Source organism: Vanacampus margaritifer, chromosome 18, assembly GCF_051991255.1.
Source record: "Vanacampus margaritifer isolate UIUO_Vmar chromosome 18, RoL_Vmar_1.0, whole genome shotgun sequence".
NCBI classification, from domain to species: Eukaryota; Metazoa; Chordata; class Actinopteri; order Syngnathiformes; family Syngnathidae; genus Vanacampus; species Vanacampus margaritifer.
Genome location: NC_135449.1, coordinates 17,295,504 through 17,315,564, shown reverse-complemented (window position 1 = coordinate 17,315,564; position 20,061 = coordinate 17,295,504). Strand labels below are relative to the sequence as shown.

The 20,061-nt window shown below is 40.2% G+C and overlaps 1 protein-coding gene across 6 annotated transcripts in view; it reads right to left on the bottom strand.

Moving 5' to 3' along the window:
- Window positions 1-15,424, bottom strand: part of llgl2 (LLGL scribble cell polarity complex component 2) — a 96,619-nt gene extending 81,195 nt beyond the window's left edge. For 3 of the 6 annotated variants that reach the window (XM_077551475.1, XM_077551474.1, XM_077551473.1), the window contains exon 1: window positions 14,961-15,421. The gene's annotated coding sequence lies outside the window, so the exon portion shown is untranslated. Of the gene's footprint in view, window positions 1-14,960 lie in introns of all 6 variants that reach the window. The other 3 variants (XM_077551478.1, XM_077551476.1, XM_077551471.1) reach the window with 3 other exon arrangements.
- Window positions 15,425-20,061: the final 4,637 nt, after the last annotated feature.

The window sequence follows — 20,061 nt, the reverse complement described above, 5'->3', positions numbered from 1 at the left end:
TGCCGAGCCAAGATATCCCATTGACCCTTAAATATTCTGAACTAATGGCAGGACAGCTTTTTGTTGCAAGAGGGGGAGAGAAAAGGTATCGGAACAACATACCAAAAAAAATCAACAACTTTCAATGACTATCTAATGAATATTAATCTTTCAATGACTATGCAATGAACATTAAATGATTATCTGAAGGTATGGTTACTTTCCACAGTCGTTTGTGGGGTCTATTGGGAAGTTGTCAAATCAGTTTAATGGAGCATTATCGCCACTAACACTGGCTGTGTCCGAAAGTCCACCCTTATCCTCTAACCCCCCATTTACTATATAGCCCCACACTAAATAGTTGCCTTAATGTGTAGTGCCCTCATTCTGTTTGCCGATTCGGACAGCCAGCTCACTACTTTCTCCTCGTCGCATAGTAATTGACCACCGTACCTGTAAGGACGCACCGGTGCATAAATCTCCAGCTGTTTATTGTGAATAAAAATGTTTTAAAACTGTGCTTTATTTCCTTTGTTGTAGATACATTTTCAACTAAAACAAATTAATTATTTCTGTAGTGTACATGTAATGCATCACTTTGATTCTCGCGCTTGCGCTGCCGCTCACGCCGTGTTTTTTTCATACTCGCAATGCATTGTGGTCTATATCAACCCGGTTGAGTGGGCATAGATGTTCACTACTTTTCAGAGTGCATTGAGGGTAATTTTTTGTGCCCTACATTTTCGCTGTCTGGACATTCGGACACCCCTACAAAATTATTTACATTTTATTGCCGTTCTTGCAACGCGGTCATACTACAAAATATCTTAAATGGTTTGGCCACTAGGTATTTGTGCTTTATTTTATTTTAATTAATTTTGTAGTGTTATGTTTTATATGAAATTTGTTGTAATAAATAATGGGGAAATGGTAAGAGAACATTGGCATTCATTTCATGTAATTTTAAGCAAAAATATATGGACATATTTTGTTATCTGGAAATAAAATTAAGTATTAGTATATATCATTTTATAATCTAACAAACTGTCACACAGCATTAGCTGAGTGTGAACTGACTTTTCTATGGATTAATTAAAATTAAATAATTAAGGATGAGTGCATATATATGCCTGGGAATTACCTCAGCAGAAGGGAGCTAGATCAGCAGAGTTGCTACTCCATGTCCTGTAACAGCATAGCACAGAAAATACCTAGCAAACTAACAAGCCTTAACCCTGAGTACTGTATATTGAGGCATTCCTCAGTAGCTTAAATATACCTGTTATCTACTGAATATAAAGATATGTTACATGTGCCACTCACTATAAAAAAAGATGTACAGTGCTCTAAATACTATGACAGTAGTGATAGTATTACAGAAAATTCATGAAACCCTGCAAGCCAGGACCCACACTACTCATTTCCTATAGGTAATTTAAAATACTTAGGCATAAAAATCTCACCAAAATTCACTGATTTAATTATTTTAAACTTTACTCCATTTCTGGATAGCATTTACAGTAACTTGGAGCGCTGGAATAATCTTCCAATTCCTCCATTAAAATTAATTAATATTACCCAAAAATAAATTATTTTTTCTCAATGATTCCATTTAAACGTACGGCTAACTGGTTCCAGTTGTTGGACTCAGCCGTTAAATTTTTTTACTGGAATAAAAAAAAAAAGGAGCAAAGATTAGTCTATCAACTCTTCAGAAAAGTAAATCCAAAGGTGGTCTAGAGGCACCAAATTTTATGCACTACTATAAAGCTAACCAGCTACAATATATCATTCTATGGGCACAACCCAACAGAGATACTAACTGTTGGCTGGAACTAGAACAGAAGGATTGTAATAACCTCATGCTTATAGATTTACTCTCTGTTACAACATCGATTGAGCCATACAATTGTTTTAAAAACCCAATAATTTCCGCCATCCTGACCGCCCGGTGGAAGGCACTAGAAATTACAAAAGCTCAATTGGAGCCCTGCGGTGTTTCTCCCATATGGCATAACCCCAACTTTCAACTGAACAACCAATGGTTTTATTTAGGTGTGTGGGAGCAGAAAGTTATTACACATCTCCACCATCTTTTCTCAAATAATATGTTTATACCATATACATACTTGCTCCAAATATACAAAATAAAAAAACGGCAACTTTTTACAATGTCTGCAAATTAAAAATATGATAAATAAAACAAATTCCAACACCTCGGGGTACGCTCCAACCGCCTGTTTTAGCTAAAGATATTACAAAGGTTTCTCCGACAACAACAAAAAAGCTCTCAAAAATATATGTTACTTTCGTATAATGATAAAATATATTTACCAATCTCGAAATGGGAGACAGACTTGTCTATAGCTCCGGAATCTGACTTTTGGATTAAAGTTTGTGAAAACTTGTTTAAAATGACAAAACACACAAATTTACAACTTACCCAATACAAAATTATTCATAGAACATATATTACTCAATATATGATGAAGAAAATGGGACTCTCAGACTCCGACATTTGTCTCCAGTGTTTACAAAACACTACAGACACTTATTTTTATGCTTTATGGTTATGCACTCCGGTTATGTATTTCTGGACTAAAGTCTTAGAAAAACTTTCCGCTATCTTGGACTGTAGGATATTTATCTCCAAACTTGTGTTTGCTAGGTGACCTAACAGCAACTGATTTACCACGTAAACAATTTCAATCTACACTTGTAGCTCTTACTATTGCTAAAAAAAACAATTATTGTTAACTGGAAAAATAAACAAACTGAATATCGACCAATGGTCTAACGTCCTCATGAATCACATTTTAATGGAAAAAATATCTGCCTCTAGTAAAAAACAAATATAAAAATTTATACAAACATAATGTACGTGTATAGAATATTTAACTTGCATTGCTGTTTCTGTCTTTGGCAATTTGTAACTAATGGTTGTGTTTTTATAGTCAGGGACACAGTTGCTGCCAGTAGGATCGAGCAAATGACACCTTACAGTCACTAACTCCTCAAGATTCACTGGGCACTAAGGGTTAATATTCGGAATCACTCCATGCCAGTGGGTTAACTTTATAGGTGCTGACCCCCTGGCTGAGCGTGGGCGGCTCTCCCCCTCTGTTGGCTGCTGGGTGGCGGCTGAGCGTGGGCGGCTCTGCCCCTCTGTTGGCTGCTGGGTGGCGGCTGCGTCTTGGCCATTCCCTGGGTCTCTTGGGGGGTGCTGCATTGCAGTGCTCTCCCTGGTCTCCGGGGCGGCGGCGCCCCAGCGCGGTGCGTCGCTCCGTGCCCGGCGACGCAGTTCGGGGCGGGTGGGCCTCCAGGGTGCCCCGTGGTTCCCTTTACCCCTCCCCCTTCCACCCCCTTACCACCTCTCCCTCCTCGCCTCTCCCCGTCCGTCCTCCGCCCCCTGGTCCCTTCTCCCCTGTCACCCTTCCCCCTCCTCCTCTTTCCCTCTCTCTGGCTGGGGGCTCCATCCCTGGCCCGGGTCTCCGGGGGGCTGGGCGCGCGAGTGAGGGTGTTGTGCCTGCCCCGCTCCAGTGAACCTCTTGCCACCTCGCGCAGGTTGGGAGAGGCTTTGTTAATAGACACATAGGGCACATAACACACACTTTGGAGGGGTGGGGTAGGTTAGTCTTCACCCTACAACTCCCCTCCAATTTTAATGCACCCCACAACTATGGGGGGGGTTTGGGGACCTGGGGCGGCGGGGTTGTGGTGGGTGGCGGGTGTGGGTGGGGAGACGGGTAGGTCGTGGGGGAGCGGGGGCTGTGGGCCGGTGGGATGCCTGGTGGGCCTGCCGTGCCTGGGGGGCCCTGGGGAGTTGTGCTTGCTCTGTCCTGGTCGGGGTCGACGGCTCCCCTCTCTGGTGGAGGTTTTCATGCATGCCAGATCCACCACACCAGCATCTACCGAAATTCAAACACAATCTGCTTCTTCCTCTGATCGTTGAATCGGTGGAGGCTGATGTCTGTGGATCTCACTCTGCTTCATCTATCCTTCCTTCCTTCCTTTCCTCAGTCTTTCCTTTGGTCTCTCGAGGTCTCCCTAATTTGTTGGAAATTAGATGTTTCTGGAGTTGGTGAAACATTCTGGTTGGTAACCCGGTAGGTTGTAGGGGATGTCTGGTCGGTGCTTGATTTCACTTTCCTTTCTTTTCTTTGATCCTTCTCGGGTCTACTGACAACCTCACGACTCTAGCTGGATTCTGAAGTATTCGGTTTAGGTGAAAGGTATGAGATTTTTAATAGGTTTTAGGTGAATTAATGAGCACAAACTCACACGCACGCACATATGCACACACACACTCGCACATGCACATACAAAAAAAAGAAAACGAGAAAAAAAAGAGAGAGCGAGCAATGATAATGACATGTCGAATCAGTAAGATTACCAAATGAACAATACTGAGCTCTCTCAGGAAAAAAAACTCACATACAAAACATTCTACAGTACTTATGGACTTAGACAATCAGCTCAGCTGTTACAGCCCCATGGCGAAAATGCTGCAATGAGTAGCCCTTTCCGGAGTTGCTATCTTGAAAACAAACCATTTTCATGCCAGCAGAGTAGAACCAGTTAAACAGCTCCAAAAGGGAACATGTTTCTAAACATGATGTGGTCACAAAACTACTTTGTTACACACACCCTCCTTTTTTTTTGTCACTCATGCTTAGAGAATATATAAAGCAAAAAAGTGTGCACATTGAAAATTTCTGAATAACTTGAGTCAACTTAATTTTTGTAATGGGTTCTGTAATTTCCACACTTTTTATGGATGACAAAATAATGTGCAACAAATCTGAAGTGGAATTCATTTAATTAAAATTGTCAGCGTTGATTGTCAAAAAAAAAACAATCAATCCACTGTACAAAACAACAATAAAATCAGTTTTTTGGGGGCTGAAGCTGGGCTGGCCATGCCTATCATATCTCCCACAAATGTAATTGTCCCTTTCCTGCAATCTGACGCCGGGAGAGCTGGATGAACAAGGTGATAAGAATTACACCAGCCAAATTATTCAATTAGCAGCATGGTGGCTGACTGGTTAGCACGTCCGCCTCCCAGTGCAGAGGACGTGAGATCAAGTCCGGGCTTCGGCCTTCCTGGGTGGAATTTGCATGTTCTCCCCGTGCTTGCGTGGGTTTTCACCGGGTACTCCGGTTTCCTCCCACATTCCAAAGACATGCATGGCAGGTTAATTGAACACTCAAAATTGTCCATAGGTGTGATTGTGAGTATGGTTGTTCGTCTCTGTGTGCCCTGCAATTGACTGGCAACCAGTTCAGGGTGTACCCCGCCTACTGCCCGAAGCCAGCTGGGATAGGCTCCAGCACCCCCGCGACCCTTGTGAGGAAAAAGCGGTTTCAAACGCTTACTCGATTATTAAAATAGTTGTCCATTAATGAGTAGTCATAACGACCCCGAGAAAGACACACAGAATGTGGCGCAATTGCCACTTACTGATTGATAATAACTTGTCCCATTTCTACCATTACAGCGTGTAGTTATCAAGCAATTCCTACAACCCCCAAAAATAATCATAACAAGTGTTTTTGGTTTTTTTTATATTAGGTTTAGGGTTATGTTATTTGATCTACTTGTAGCAAGACAGCGACGAAAATGCACCACTGCTCCACACTAGGGTTGTCAAAAGTATCGATACTTTGAAAAGCATTGAGCCCGCTGGCAAGCGGAGGCCGGTGAGCGGAGGTGGAGGGCGGGTCCAGCTCTAGAGCTTGCAAAAGACCTCAAAACAGGCAAGTTGGCCGACGAGCTAATTAAGCCGAAATTAGCAGCAACTCTGTGCAGTATGGGGCCGAAGAAAGCTAATGTAAATGCTGAGGAGATAAAAAAAATCTTTGAATGCCTTGACAACAGAAATGCAGAAAATTTCAACACAACAAACAACCATCATAAGCCTTGCACTTGAAGTGAAAGAATTGAGGAAACAAAACGAAGAGAAAGATAAGAAAATAATTGCTCTAGAAAATGATCTCACTATAACTGGACTAGATGTTAAACCGCGTACCTACGCCAAGGAAGTCTTGACAGGCGGGGAGTTGAGCGAGGAGGAGTTGGAGACGGTGGAGCAACAAGTGGTCTGGTATATGAACACAAAAGGTATTTTCTTGGATAGTAAAGACATAGTAGCCTGCCCCCGTCAGGATAAACGCCTAAAACCAGCTGTAATACTACGATTTATGAACAGAAAACAAAAAACTGCATTACTCAAGCAAGGGAGGAATTTGAGAGGGACAAATGTGTTCATAAGTGAACATCTAAGAAAGAAAAAAGAAAGACAGGCTCGACAACTACGAAAACAAAACAAGATCCAAGCTACGTGGACATCCAATTGCAGGGTGTTCAACTGTTCATTAAATTGAATGGAACCCCTGAGCAGGCTAAAGTTCTCCTAATTAAGGAGTGCTCTGAACTTGACGTATACAGTTGACAAACACAAACCAATGGAAATGAGGACTTTTGAACTAGTTTAACACAACTCACAGGAATTACAACAAAACATAGACCCAGATAATAACCCCTTTTTGCAGTATTAACAATGACTGTATTTACTACAGTGACGAACAATTTAATCAGAGCATTACATCAAAGGACAAACTATCTATTATCCATTTCAGCAGTAGAAGCCTCTATGCCAATTTCAATCACATTTAGGAATATTTACAGACATTCACACAACCATTCAGTATTATTGTGATATCAGAAACTTGGATCACTATGCAAAAAGGGGTGGACTATGAGTTAGAAGGTTATGAACTGAGGAATATTAACAGGAATAACAAAAGTGGTGGAGGAGTGGCTATATATATATATATATATATATATATATATATATATATATATATATATATATATAGGGGAAAAAACTGAAGATGATATGACAAATGTGATTGACAATTTATTTGAATGGGTTAGGGTATATATATATATATATATATATATATATATATAGAGAGAGAGAGATAGAGAGATAGATAGATAGATAGATAGGTGACTTCCATACAGCGGGAGTGAAACCTTTGGATGAAGAACAAGCACTAGATTTGCAAAAGATAAACAATTATGTCTTCTTTTATAATTTGAGTAAAGTTTGTTTGTTTGTGCTCTCTTTTCTTTGTTGCATGAAATCAGTGGACCTACAGGATGCCATTTTTGATGAGGAGAATGCAAACAGTCTGGATAACACTGTGTAAGTCTCCAATTATTCCCTCTAAAATTCCGTACTTATAGATCAGTAAATATTTACATGTGCTGCTTTCCTCTTTTATTTCCAGAATAGAGTTTGATAGAGAACTGGCCCTCTGATCCATATGATTCTGACTATTTGCCACCTATCTCATTGCGGTGTTTTCAAATAGTAATTTCTTACATCTCTAACTTTTCATGAGATGATTGAAATCATAATTTTGTTTTTAATTTACTTGTGCATTAACGAGTACAATGTGTACACTACCTTGTATTGAGCTGGAAAAATCTGTTTTGGATATCGACTGTGATGAGGCAAATCAGGTCAGATCTTTGTAATTGCTTTTCACCTTTAGAATTGTAGTTCAGATTCCAATTTTTTTCTTCCTTTCTAAAGATCCAGAAAAAGGTAGACATATGGATAAAGGCGTGACCCATTCCCTTGATGTCTGTCATGCTTCCAAAAATCTAACAAAGAAACTTCATGGTGTAAGTTTCATTTTTATTTTATTTTATTTTATTGTATCTTACTGTAATCTCATTGTCCTATTATTGTTGTCTTCCAACTGGCTGGGGTGGTTACTGGTCAAAAACCATTTGTCAGATGGATCAAGGACATAATAAACCACTTTTGGTTTGCTTACGAGCACACAAGCAGAAGAGGCAAATTTTTGGTTTGTGTAAACGTTTACCATCAATTAAAGTAATCATCAAATATTTTTTATTCAAGTATATTGTATTGTTTATGACTTTTTCTACATCTAATGTAATGAAATGAAATGGACAGGTATTGCATATACCCAAGTGTGTAATGCAGACATTTTGTGCTAACAAGTACTCTAATCCACTATATTACTACATGCTACTATTAGTGCTTCATTCATTCATTCAATTTACAGGGCAATTAAAAAAAGAATGCACCAAAATCATCACACGATATTTAAAAAATTAAACACTCTAGCTTGGACACGTGTTGTACATATCTTCCAGTTATTATTTCATGTTTCACAAGTGCTCCATGTGGCCACCACTGGCAGCACACAACATCAAGTTGATAAGGGAGTAAAGGGGGGATTTCTCAAATCGGCTTGATGAAATCGGCTATGTTGACGGTGGTGGCCACATTCATGAAACATGAAATAAAAGCTCGAAGGTATGTACAACACGTGTCAACGCTTCAGATTTCTATTGTTTTTTTTTTAAATATTGCAAGATGATTTTCCGTAATCTTTTTTAATAACCTTGTGCTATGACAAAAATACGACTGAGCTCTTTACATGTTGGATGTCCAAATTGTGTTACAATTTTTATTTATTTTTTTTACGTCCAATGTGTTACATTTTTTGTTATGCAACTGTCAAAATGACGTCCTATGTTTTTTGTTTTCTCCAGAACTTGATATCTGGTCCATAAACAGAGGCTGACAGGAATCCAAAGAAGACACAACTTATTTTTTTTTATAAATGTAAAATAGACAAGTTTGTAAATTATAGAAGAGAACATTGTAACAGGTGCTCTCTCCATTCTCACTGCTCTCCTCAGAAACTTGAAGTTCAAAACTTGAGTCTTACATAGGAAAATAAGTTCAAATTTTTATTCTTATTCAAATTCATGTTCATTCTATGTTGTTTTGACTGCCTATGTAATATCTGAGCATTATGAAAAACTATGTGGCTGTGCCATGTGGCTGTTCTGATTTTGGTGCATCTGTGGCAGAGGTTATTGATCTTGAAAATAAGTTATAAAATGTTTCCAGTGCATACACCCATCAATGTGCTCACGTAGTATTTATTTCTGTTTGCTACAATGAATGAGTTATTTTTTTTCCATGTATTTTTGAAATGTCCTACTGTACGAGTAGTCATTGAACGCACCCCAAGTCTACTGCCAAACACGAATTACGTACTGTACTTCTTCTTCTGCTACTTTCCACGCATCTCTGAATCGTAGAATGCAAGCACTATTTTGCAAAACCTTGTTTACTGAAAATTTAAAAAACTCAAAAGTGTTATTTATGTCTGAAATGACAAACATAGTATGGCAGAATCAGCGGGGAAAGAAGACCCTGTTGAGCTTGACTCTAGTCTGGCACTGTGAAGAGACATGAGGGGTGTAGAATAAGTGGGAGGCCCCCGCTTCCCTGCGGGGTCGCCGCCGGTGAAATACCACTACTCTTATCGTTTTTTCACCTATCCGGTGAGGCGGGAGGGCGAGCCACGCGCGGGCCCGCACTTCTGGCGACAAGCGCCTGCGGTGCGACCCACTCCGGGGACAGTGGCAGGTGGGGAGTTTGACTGGGGCGGTACACCTGTCAAACTGTAACGCAGGTGTCCTAAGGCGAGCTCAGGGAGGACAGAAACCTCCCACGGAGCAGAAGGGCAAAAGCTCGCTTGATCTTGATTTTCAGTACGAGTACATACCGTGAAAGCGGGGCCTCATGATCCTTCTGGCAGTAATGTAGCAGCCAATGCATACACACTCTTGCAAAGAGTGCTACAAATACATTTGGGGGTAAATGATTCAACAACATGTGAAGTGCATGCCAGAGCATTCACCAATGACATGCGCACACAAAGTCACAATACGTGCCCGCACGCAAAATGGGGCCATTCACAGACGATGGTGCACCTGAGAAACGATGGTGCCTTGCGCACTATGTGTACCCTGTGTGTACAGCAAGGCGGCCCTGGCTATATGTAACATAAGAAAAGTTTTCTACAATATCAATCTGGGTCTGCTCCAGTGTGATCTGCTCGGGTAAGGCGGGACATTCAATACATTACTTCAAGCTGATTAGGCAATGCGGCGTTGTGCACGTCTACCAAACTTTGTTTTGACCAATCATGGCAGCGGATGAAAATGTCATCATCGTAGGTTAAAACAAAAAAAAAGCACTAATATCTTTACCAGCTAGTAAATGCATGGCGCGCCTCTAGTTGCTTTTCATTCAACAAGGAAACTGTGAGTAATTCTGCGAGAACAGAATTAATTGCAGCATCCATGCAGTCGTCCATGTTAGATTTGTTTGTTTCCCACAACCTCTGCGCTTCTTGTTTTCGTCCCAGCTGCATATCCTGCCCCCCAAACACAATTTTGCTTGGTCTGAACCACTTGATATAAACCAATGGTCCCCAACCACCGGGCCGCGGCCCGGTACCGGGCCATGGGTCATTTGTTACCGAAAGAAAAAAAAATTGCATTATTTTAATATTTTTCAAAAATTATGTTTTATTTTGAAAAGTGGCCGGATTCTGTTCTGTTACATCCGTCTCACTTGACGCACTTCAAGGCGTCTACACCACACGTCACATGATACGTCACGCTAAATTTAATTCCAAGCTAGCAAAATGAGCAAAAAAACAAACTTCTTTAAAAAGTTTCTTTGCGAAGGGGAAACGGTCCAATGAAGGGACAAAAGAGGAACCTGGACCCTCTAAAAAAGGGAAAGCTGCCTTTAACAGGCAATATCAAGAATCGTATTTAAAATATGGATTTATCGCCACGGGCAATTCCCACGCACCAAGCCCGCTGTGCGTAATATGCGGTGACCGGCTTTCTAATGAGGCGATGAAGCCTTCAAAACTGGTTCGCCACTTGGAGAGCAAGCACCCCACAGCGAAAGACAAGCCTTTGGAGTATTTTCAACGGAAACAACGTGAACATGAGGGGCAGAAGAAGTTGCTGATGGCCACCACGTCGACACAGGCAAGTGCACTGAGAGTATCTTATTTGGTTGCTAACCGTATTGCTAAGGCCAAGAAGCCATTCACTATTGGTGAAGACCTTATCCTACCCGCCGCTAAAGACATTTGCCGTGAACTCCTAGGAGAGGCTGCTGTTAAAAAGATTGCACTGGTGCCTCTTTCAGCGAGCACAGTCACTCGGCGCATTGAGGAAATAGCAGAGGACATTGAGACACAGCTGTTGGAGAATTAATAATTCACCATGGTATGCGCTCCAGGTTGACGAGTCAACAGATATTGACAACAAGCTCAGGGCTCCCACTGATTCACTGCTGCTGTGATTAGCGAGTATTTTCATGCACTTTGTTTTTGTGTTGTGTCTTATTTTGAAGTTATTTTTAAACGCTACCATAGCGACCAGAGTGCATTGTTTTGGGGCAGAAACGATGTTGCTCATGTGATGTTCTGTTGTTGGTGTGACGTTACGGACACCGTTAATAAAGTTGCACATGATTACACAGTAGATTTACGTTCATTATTATTATAGAGAAAATACCACAGTTTTTTTCTTGTCATTTTATTTTGTTTTTATCAGCTAAACCTTTAGATTGGGCCGTGAAAATATTGTCAGACATTAAACCGGTCCGTGGTACAGAAAAGGTTGGGGACCACTGAATAAACCACTGGTGGTTTCTGACCAATCACAAAATCAGTAGGTTCGGTACAAGATGGATTCGCGGGAGTTTGTGAACTCACACATCCCGCGAGAATTCATCTTGCAGGCAAGGTTATCATAAAAGGACTAGTGCCTGAAATTGATCACTAGGTAATTTTGGTTTGAAGCAGCCATTAAGGAATTCTTGTGTTCATACTTCGACAAATTCCTACAACTGGATTTGCCCAAATCAGGTATCCTCGACTGACGGTGATGCTATATTGCAAAGCTTTTTCTTCTCTAATGTAAAACTAATCTTAAAAAGCCACTTGTATTCTTTGTCTTTTGACTCAACATGAGACTCTGTATTGCTTTAGTGTTTTGTGGTGTTTACTGTTTTTTGTTGTTAACTCTTTGACTGCCAGACGTTTTCAAAAACGGGTTGTCGCCAGTGCCAGCCGATTTAAGCATTTTGAGTGATCTTTCAAGGTCCACAGAAAACGTTGTGTTTGGACTATGGAAACACACATCCGACCAAATGAAAGATTGGACTCTCATCTTTCATCAGAAAAAAAAAGTTTGTTTCTACCTTATTCCGTTCTTCAGTAATCAACAATAGAAAATGGTTACTTTCACCGAAATTCTCTGTTTTGAAACAAAAAACGTTATTTCATGCACTCTAGTGAATTGTACACTTCTTTTTGTCCATGAATGATGCCACAAACACCTAAATAGTGCTTTACTTCTGTAAAACGCTTTCACCAACAATGAAAAAGTGTTTTTTGATTGCAAAATGCGTTTATTTCCATTCAACAGTGTAACAATTTGACAAAACAATTTCGCAAACTATTTACAAATGTGTGCAACTGTGGTACTACTTACAATTATGTGGACGTTTCAAATACAGTTTTTGTTTTTGTAACGCTCTCCTGCGTACAAGGAGACACCAGGACTCGCACAGTTTACTTTCACTTTCGCATTGGTCCGTTTTGCGTGCAAACGTTACACTTTCTTGACGGCCTTTTTTTCCCGGGGAATAAAAAGCAAGTAGCAGACTGTACACACTTCCTCTGATGAATATGCATTGGACTCGGGGCACTCTCCGTCGTCCGATCGAACGTCCGCCTGTGCGTGCTCGGTTGCGCTCCGCGTTACGACACCGTCATAGCCGCCGCGTCAACGGTTCCAATTTCGCCGTCAAGCTCGGATTCGTTGGTCGATGCCTTTTGTCTTGTAAGTGTAGAGCTGCTTGCAAACGCTCGCCATTGCCCGTTCCCTCCTCCATCTAGCTCCATCTAACGTCTTCTACTGCCGCGTCAATGCTTTCCAACCACGGAGTCACCATCATCTTCATCATCGATGATGATCATCGTCATCAACAATGTGCTCTTTTAGCGATGCTTTTGGTCTTTGAAAAAAACGGCTCTGCCGTTAGCTCCTTGCAACCGGCCGCCATTTTTCCTTTGTTTTCCATTCTGATCTCCTGCTCAACGCTCTAGCTGCTCCGCCTCTACTGACGCCCACCCGATCTTGTCAAAAGAGAGTCATCGCTGCCCTCTAGGGGCCAAAAATAGTCATTAGGCTCACAAGACGTGCTTAAAACTTTCAGGAGAGCTCTGCAAGCCTTCCCAGCACCAGTTTCAAAAAAATAATAATAATAAATGGGAGGACGTCTTTTAACGTCTTTGGCGCTCCTCCATAGGTTTTTGCAGAACGTCATTTAACGTCTTTGGCAGTAAAAGAGTTAATTTACTGTAACATGTACAGCACATTGTACGCAGCAATAGTTGTCTTAAAGTGATCTTAAACTAGCTCAGTGGTCTAGTGGTAGAGTGTCCGCCCTGAGACTGGGATGTTGTGGGTTCAATCCCCGGCCAGGTCATACCAAAGACTATAAAAAATTGCCTGCCTGCTTGACACTCAGCATTACTAGTTGGGATTGGGAGGTTAGATAACCAAATGATCCCCGATCATAAGCCCCTGCTGCTGCTCACCGCTCCCCTCGTGGATGGGTCAAATGCAGAGAACAAATTTCACTCCACTTAGATGGGTGTGATAATCAGTGGTACTTTAAACTCTATTTAAAAATAAATAAATAAGTAATGCTCTTGAAGCATGGCTTTAAAGTTTGATGAGAATGTCATGATTCACCAAGGAAAAGTGTTTATTTAATAGATTTTTGTTTGTCATATTAAGTTTTTCACAGAGATGGGATTTTTCTAAACACGCCAATGCACGTCATGTGATAGCATGTCGTAGAGCCAATCACAAGCTGGGATGAAGGGGACCGTCCGTGTCTAACGTTTTATAATGAGGATTTTTCTTCCAGGTAAAGTATTTCAATCGTTTTCATGCATTTAAAAACAAAATTGTTTACTTATTTTGAAAATGTGTTGAGTAAAAAGTACAGATACCCATGTTAAAATGTAACGGATACAAGTAAAAAGGAGTCTAAAAAATAAATACAATACTCAGAAAGTACAAAATACTGGGGGGGGGAATGCTTTACTTGTACTTTTACTTCCCAACTTTTTCATACCACTGGGCTACACAGTAACACAAAACTAGAATGTTGTCCCAAAGCAGCATACCTGCTGGAGAGACACACCTTATACCAGAGGACATTTCCGTCATTATGCAACATTTGCCACAACTACTCAACTCCCTCCTCCATTTATACTAGCGTTGCTTAGCAGAGTCAATTCCAATTTTTTGTTATTGTAACTCATAATGAAAGCGCTTCAAGAGGTTATTGCTGTACAAATGGTGCGTCCAGGACTGTTGGCTGACAGCAGTTAACTCAAGTTAAGTCAAGGGCGCAGTATAGTTGGGTGGGGTGTGAGTGGCTGGAGGATGGATGACGATACATAAGGTACAGGTGCCAGAGAAAATAGGGTTTTCAATTTGTTGCAATGATGTGGAGGGACCCAAAGCAGGCTTCTATTTATTTATTTATTTTGCACAAGGCCCCAAATCCCTTAAGACTGGACCTAAAACTGAATTCTTCAATCAAATTCTTAAACTAGCCGACCATTTTAGAGTTTGGATTTTTTTTCTTCAACTTACTACATCATATCAATATATAATGTAATTTTTTCCACTGTGTACCCACAAATGAAATAGCCTACACTACAACCCCGTCATATGATATTGGGATCGCACAGGTGTGCAGGTGAAAGTTGCAAATATTGCCAAGTTTAGTGAATGCGTTTACGACAAGGTCAGCCAGTTAGCAATTCAGTTTACCTATGAATGTCCTCCTGACTTGTACGCGTTTAATGTAGAAGAGAAACAGGTGGCTCTGAATCTGAAGAAAACTGTTGTTGTACTTGTCAATAACACCTGTGCCCCCTATAAAGAAGTTAGACATTTCATGCCACCCTGAACAGGATGAGCGGTATAGAAAATGGATGGATGGCAGTAGTTTACTCACCTGAATCCAAACGGCCGTTGCCGAGTTGATCTTCACTGTTTTAAAGAACGTTGAAGTGACAATATCCGGTATTTGAGTTGGCTCTCCCTCGTCGTGTCGAATAAATGGGAATGAACGTAAAGAATCCACAATGCAGTCCGTATAGAGTGAGCGGAAACAACTCAAAAACTAAAGAAAACTAGACTAGAAGTGGTAAAGAAGTATCCCCGCGTTCAATACAGTGGTTCCTCAGAGACAAGCAGCTTTAAAACAGACTCCGCCCTCCCTCTCGTTGTGTTCAATAGTACCTCAAAAACTACTACTTCCGCATCCGTATATCCCGTTTCTTTTCAGAAAGAATCGGTCAATGATATGTTTATGCCAAAGTCTAAAACATTTACTGTAGACCATAAAACGCCTACATACTTACATTGCCTCTCAATTTGACGCTTCACTTCATTTACACTAGTTTTAATTAACAATACCTGTATATCCCAGAAAACACTATTTGTCCCTATTCAACATTCGGCCACAGAACAAATATTGGACATTTCTGACAAATATAATATGTCTAAAAATAATAATAAATAAATAAATAAATACATTGAAGAGGCACGTTCTCTTTTTAGACAGACTTGGGGGCAAGGGCATTGCATCAACGTTGTTACTCTGATTGACATGAGATAGCGTCCAATGTTTGCAAAGCTGTGCCTGAACTCCTGACCAATCATGGTTCACGCTCGAAGGCGGAACTGAGGGGTGGGAGCAGATATGACGCGACATGGAGCTTCCTACCCTTACGTAGCAATTCACACATTTTTTTTTTTTTGCGCTCTTAATTAATTCAAACTCTAACATTCAATTCAAACTGAGCGCACAAACCAGAACGGTGCTGTCAAACAAGACACCAGACATAGAAAACACACAAAACAAAACAAAAGGTCTAATCAGACTTTCTAATCAGACTAAATTGTTTCAAGTTATTAAATACTGACAAGGCTTGCTTCGTCTTAACCCTCCTCAATGTTCTCCCAAACCCTTCAATTTCCTTACAATAAATCAAAAACAAAGGTCGACATTTCATAAATCTACATCTGTGAATAAACTGTTTTGCCATTATTATCAAAGTATTGAGCATTATTTTTATTTTTCTGTCTTGTATTACAGTCCCAAACTTAATATTCTTGAAATGCAGTGTTCCTTTGCAGGAACAAATTATGTTCAAACTCCGAGGTACTAATTGCGGATTCTGCAAAAAAGTTTTCAATCATTTTGTTTTCAACAAACCATTCATAAAATCAATGTCTATCACATTACCACCACCATTCTGCGTACATGGTCTTACCATGTGATAATGTGTGAAGTGCTGTTTAAGGTAGAACAAATCTGCTGTGCTTTTTGTGGCTATGATAAAGAGACTTTGGAACATTTGTTTTTTGAATGTGTGGGAAGCATTACAGCGCTGGATTTCGGAGCTGAAATCCAGCGCTGTAATGCTTCCATTTCCATTTGGAGTTTGAACATAATTTGTTCCTGCAAAGTGTTCAAAGTCCGAATTGTTCAACCTCCGAAAAAAAAATTCTCATAGGAAATAATGTAAATGCAATTAATCCATTCCCAATCTCCAAAAACAGAACATTCCTATTTTAATTTCTATTGATGTTTTTACATTTACAGTACAGTACAGTATTTAAACAATAAAAAATACCTTACCTTACCTGTTGTGGTGTGATGGCATCAGTGGATAATAAATGCTATGTTAATGCTAGCTTTAGTTCAGTGCTGAGTTTGTGTATTTTACATTGGGCATATTGTTAGACTACTAAGCGGTCCTTGCGTGCGTTGTTCAACGTCAGGCACGTTGTTGAGGGGGGTCCTCGTGTTAATATTTACCGAAATAGTAACAGTAGTTAAAATTGCGCGATAATCTCCTTCCTAATTCCACTGTGGTTCGTAGCACTTTCTGTTTTTCCTTGCTGCCACTGGGACTGTTGTCTTTCTTTGGGCCCATGGCAAAGAAAATTGTCGTGGAAAAATCAAAATGCACTTGCGAGTATGGAGCACCTCCGGGAGTATTTACGATCTGACTGGAAATGAGCAGTGGATCGTATCAACTACCGCAACGTAAGCATTTGGCATTACTCGGCTTTGCTCGGCTTCACTCGTTTACCCGTTTTCAAGGTATGTTTGGCTTAGCTTGCTTTGCTTGGGTGTTCGAACTCCGGAAATCAGTTCAAACTCCGAGGCATTTTTTACTCAGATTTTTTGATTGAAGTCCAAATTGTACTAGTTCCGAAACGTTCAAACTCTGAGGTTCCACTGTACGGTCTCACACACCCAACCTTGTCTTTAAAAAAGTAGGTGGAATTGAATTTTTGTTAAAATGTGATTATGACCTCTAAAATTCTCAGATTTTCATCAACAGGTTCTTCTGTATTGGAAACTCATATTCAAACATAACTTCAAACCACACAATACACCTACGTATATGAAATAAAAGGTATATATTGATTAACAAAAGATCTATCTTTATTTCTGATTGGTTTTACAGTATAGGCTATTGACCACTTTATGGATGAGGAAGGTAACATTCTACAACATGCAGAAATTTGTGTGAGATATCAAATTAGATTTACCCAAAATAAATACAGTATAAACAAATTGTAAAGAAATTTCCAATCTCCATGGTAAACATGGGTAAACAGGATAAGATACATTTGAAAATCACCCCAGCTTTAAGGCATCTATTCATTAATGGAATAAATTTTTGTAATGACAAATGTAACAACAAATTTATTAGAAGCAAGTTATTATATAATTGTTTATTTAGTTCATTAAAACGTGATTATATTCTTAATGACTTTAAATAGAAGATATTAGCAATTAGATGTAAATATTTGAAATTTCCGGTCCCAGCATAGACAAAGGAACTTCAATTTAAAATTATTAATAATAACGGAGTAAAGACGTGCTTCTCTGAGCTCCTGCAGACTTTTTCTACTTTCACTTAAAAAACAAAATTTTTCCTGCTCTTTTGATACGCAAACTTGTGTATTACAACTTTGAACCTTCAAGGACTCGTTAACGTGGCTCATCTCTGCGCATGGCGGATAAGCTACAGAAATTTAAGTTCGACGGCTCTGGTGAGATGCCCAACAGGCAGACTACGAGGCTACAAGATGCCGAATCGGACAACTCCAAGAGCTCACTGTCACCTTAGCACATGGGCGACGACGTCAAAGCACAGATTCTGACGACCTTGAAAGGCGACATCACCCAAATCATAAGAGAGGAACTTAAAAACGCCCTGGCGAAAGACTTCCCGCTCTCAAAGCTGAGCTTCAGGCTGCACGGGCCGAGATTGCTAACAGCGCTGTTGCGCTGAATGCTCGATTTGATAGCATCGAAACCGACGTCCAGGAAGTGAAGGATGATATGTCTGCATGGTCTGATGATTTAACCGAATTGAAAACCACGGTAAAAGGGATCCAGAATGATGTAAAATAACTTCAGGAGAAGTGTGAAGATTTGGAAGGAAGGATGAGGCGTGGAAACATCCGCATTGTGGGCATTGATGAATTCCAGTAGTCCAAAGGAAGTGTCTAAAATCATCAGACAAGTTCTTCAGCTGGACAGGGATGTCAAAGTTGATCTGTCGCACCGTACACTTGCACCCAGGAAGCCAGGTGACGACAGGCCCCGAGTGATCATTGCCAAGTTGCACTACGATGGAGATGCTGAGGACATCTTGAGAAGAGCCAGGGAGAAAGCTCCGCTGCTGAACGTGAAGACATTTAACATTTTCTATGCATATTTTTACTGTTTATGAATTTACTTATAGTATATAGATGCCATATAACTGTGATAATGTTTGTGTGAAATATATTGGAATATAACTGTGTATTGTAATGAATAACACTTTTCACTCCCTTCCAGCTGGTGAGATAGGAATGTACATGGGAGTCAAGTTCTCAAGTTCTCATGGAAGATAACACTGTGGGTCTGAGGGAGTCTAGGTCGCATGGCATTACCTGTCTAATCATACTGTATATTTTCGGCTTTGGATGGAACTGGAGTAAACATGTCAGTAAATCACTTGTCTGTCTATTATAATTACTAACCCTTTGTCCAGCCTCAGAGGAGGAGTATGCTTTTTTCATCTATAAAACGACTGTGTGTTTTCATATTGACACACTCGAGGCTTAACATCACCTTTGAATGTAAGCATGTCTTGTGTCTTTTAGGAGCTCCTAAAATAAATCTTTTGCAAAAGAAGCTTCTTCATCAGATCTCATATGCAATTATTTAGAACACGCAAAGATTACATTTAATATAGTAATCAAATAATACCTTCAAACGGAAAAAGGATCAGCTATTTCCCGGACTACACCACAGGAGTTGCGAAAGCCCGAGCCTCACTCACAGATGCATGTAAAGCTTTGTGTGGGTGTCGTGATGTGCGTTTTGGATTGTTCTATCCAGCAAGATTCCGAATCACCTTCAAGAATGAAAGCCTGGAGTTTCAAGATTCCGCCAAAGCCATGACTTACATCCAGTCTACTATCCTTTCCGTGAATGAAGAGTAATCTTAAGGTACTGTGTGCTCAAAAACATACAGCCAGTCTCAGCTGGTGTGACAATGACATATTATATTGTTTGCACAATTTGGTTTAATAGTTCCATAAGGAAGCACTAGCAAGTATTTTTCTCCTAACCTGTAATTACATATTCAGACAGAAGAATGTTGTATAATTTGAAACTGTACACTTCCATATGTGATCTGCAGGAGCCTGAGCTCCAATGCTGTTTTGTTTTGGTTAATTCACAGTTTGGTTTTTGCTCCTCCTCTTTGGAGTGGATAAAGCACATCGTGTTGGACGGTGTTTTTTGCTGCTTAAATATAGTGGCTAGGGACGTTATTCCACATTTTTGCATTTCACATGTTTGTGATTTTGTTATTGTTATTAGTGTTGTTTTTTTCTTGCATTTTTATCTTCCTGTTCCCCCGGAGGTTCTAGTTGTATTTAAGAGAACAAAAGAGCTTTCATTCCTTGCATGCTATGGTATTTGTTGAAGAAAATTATCTTTTCCTCCACGTGTTCGTTTTCTTTCGGGTAGTGAA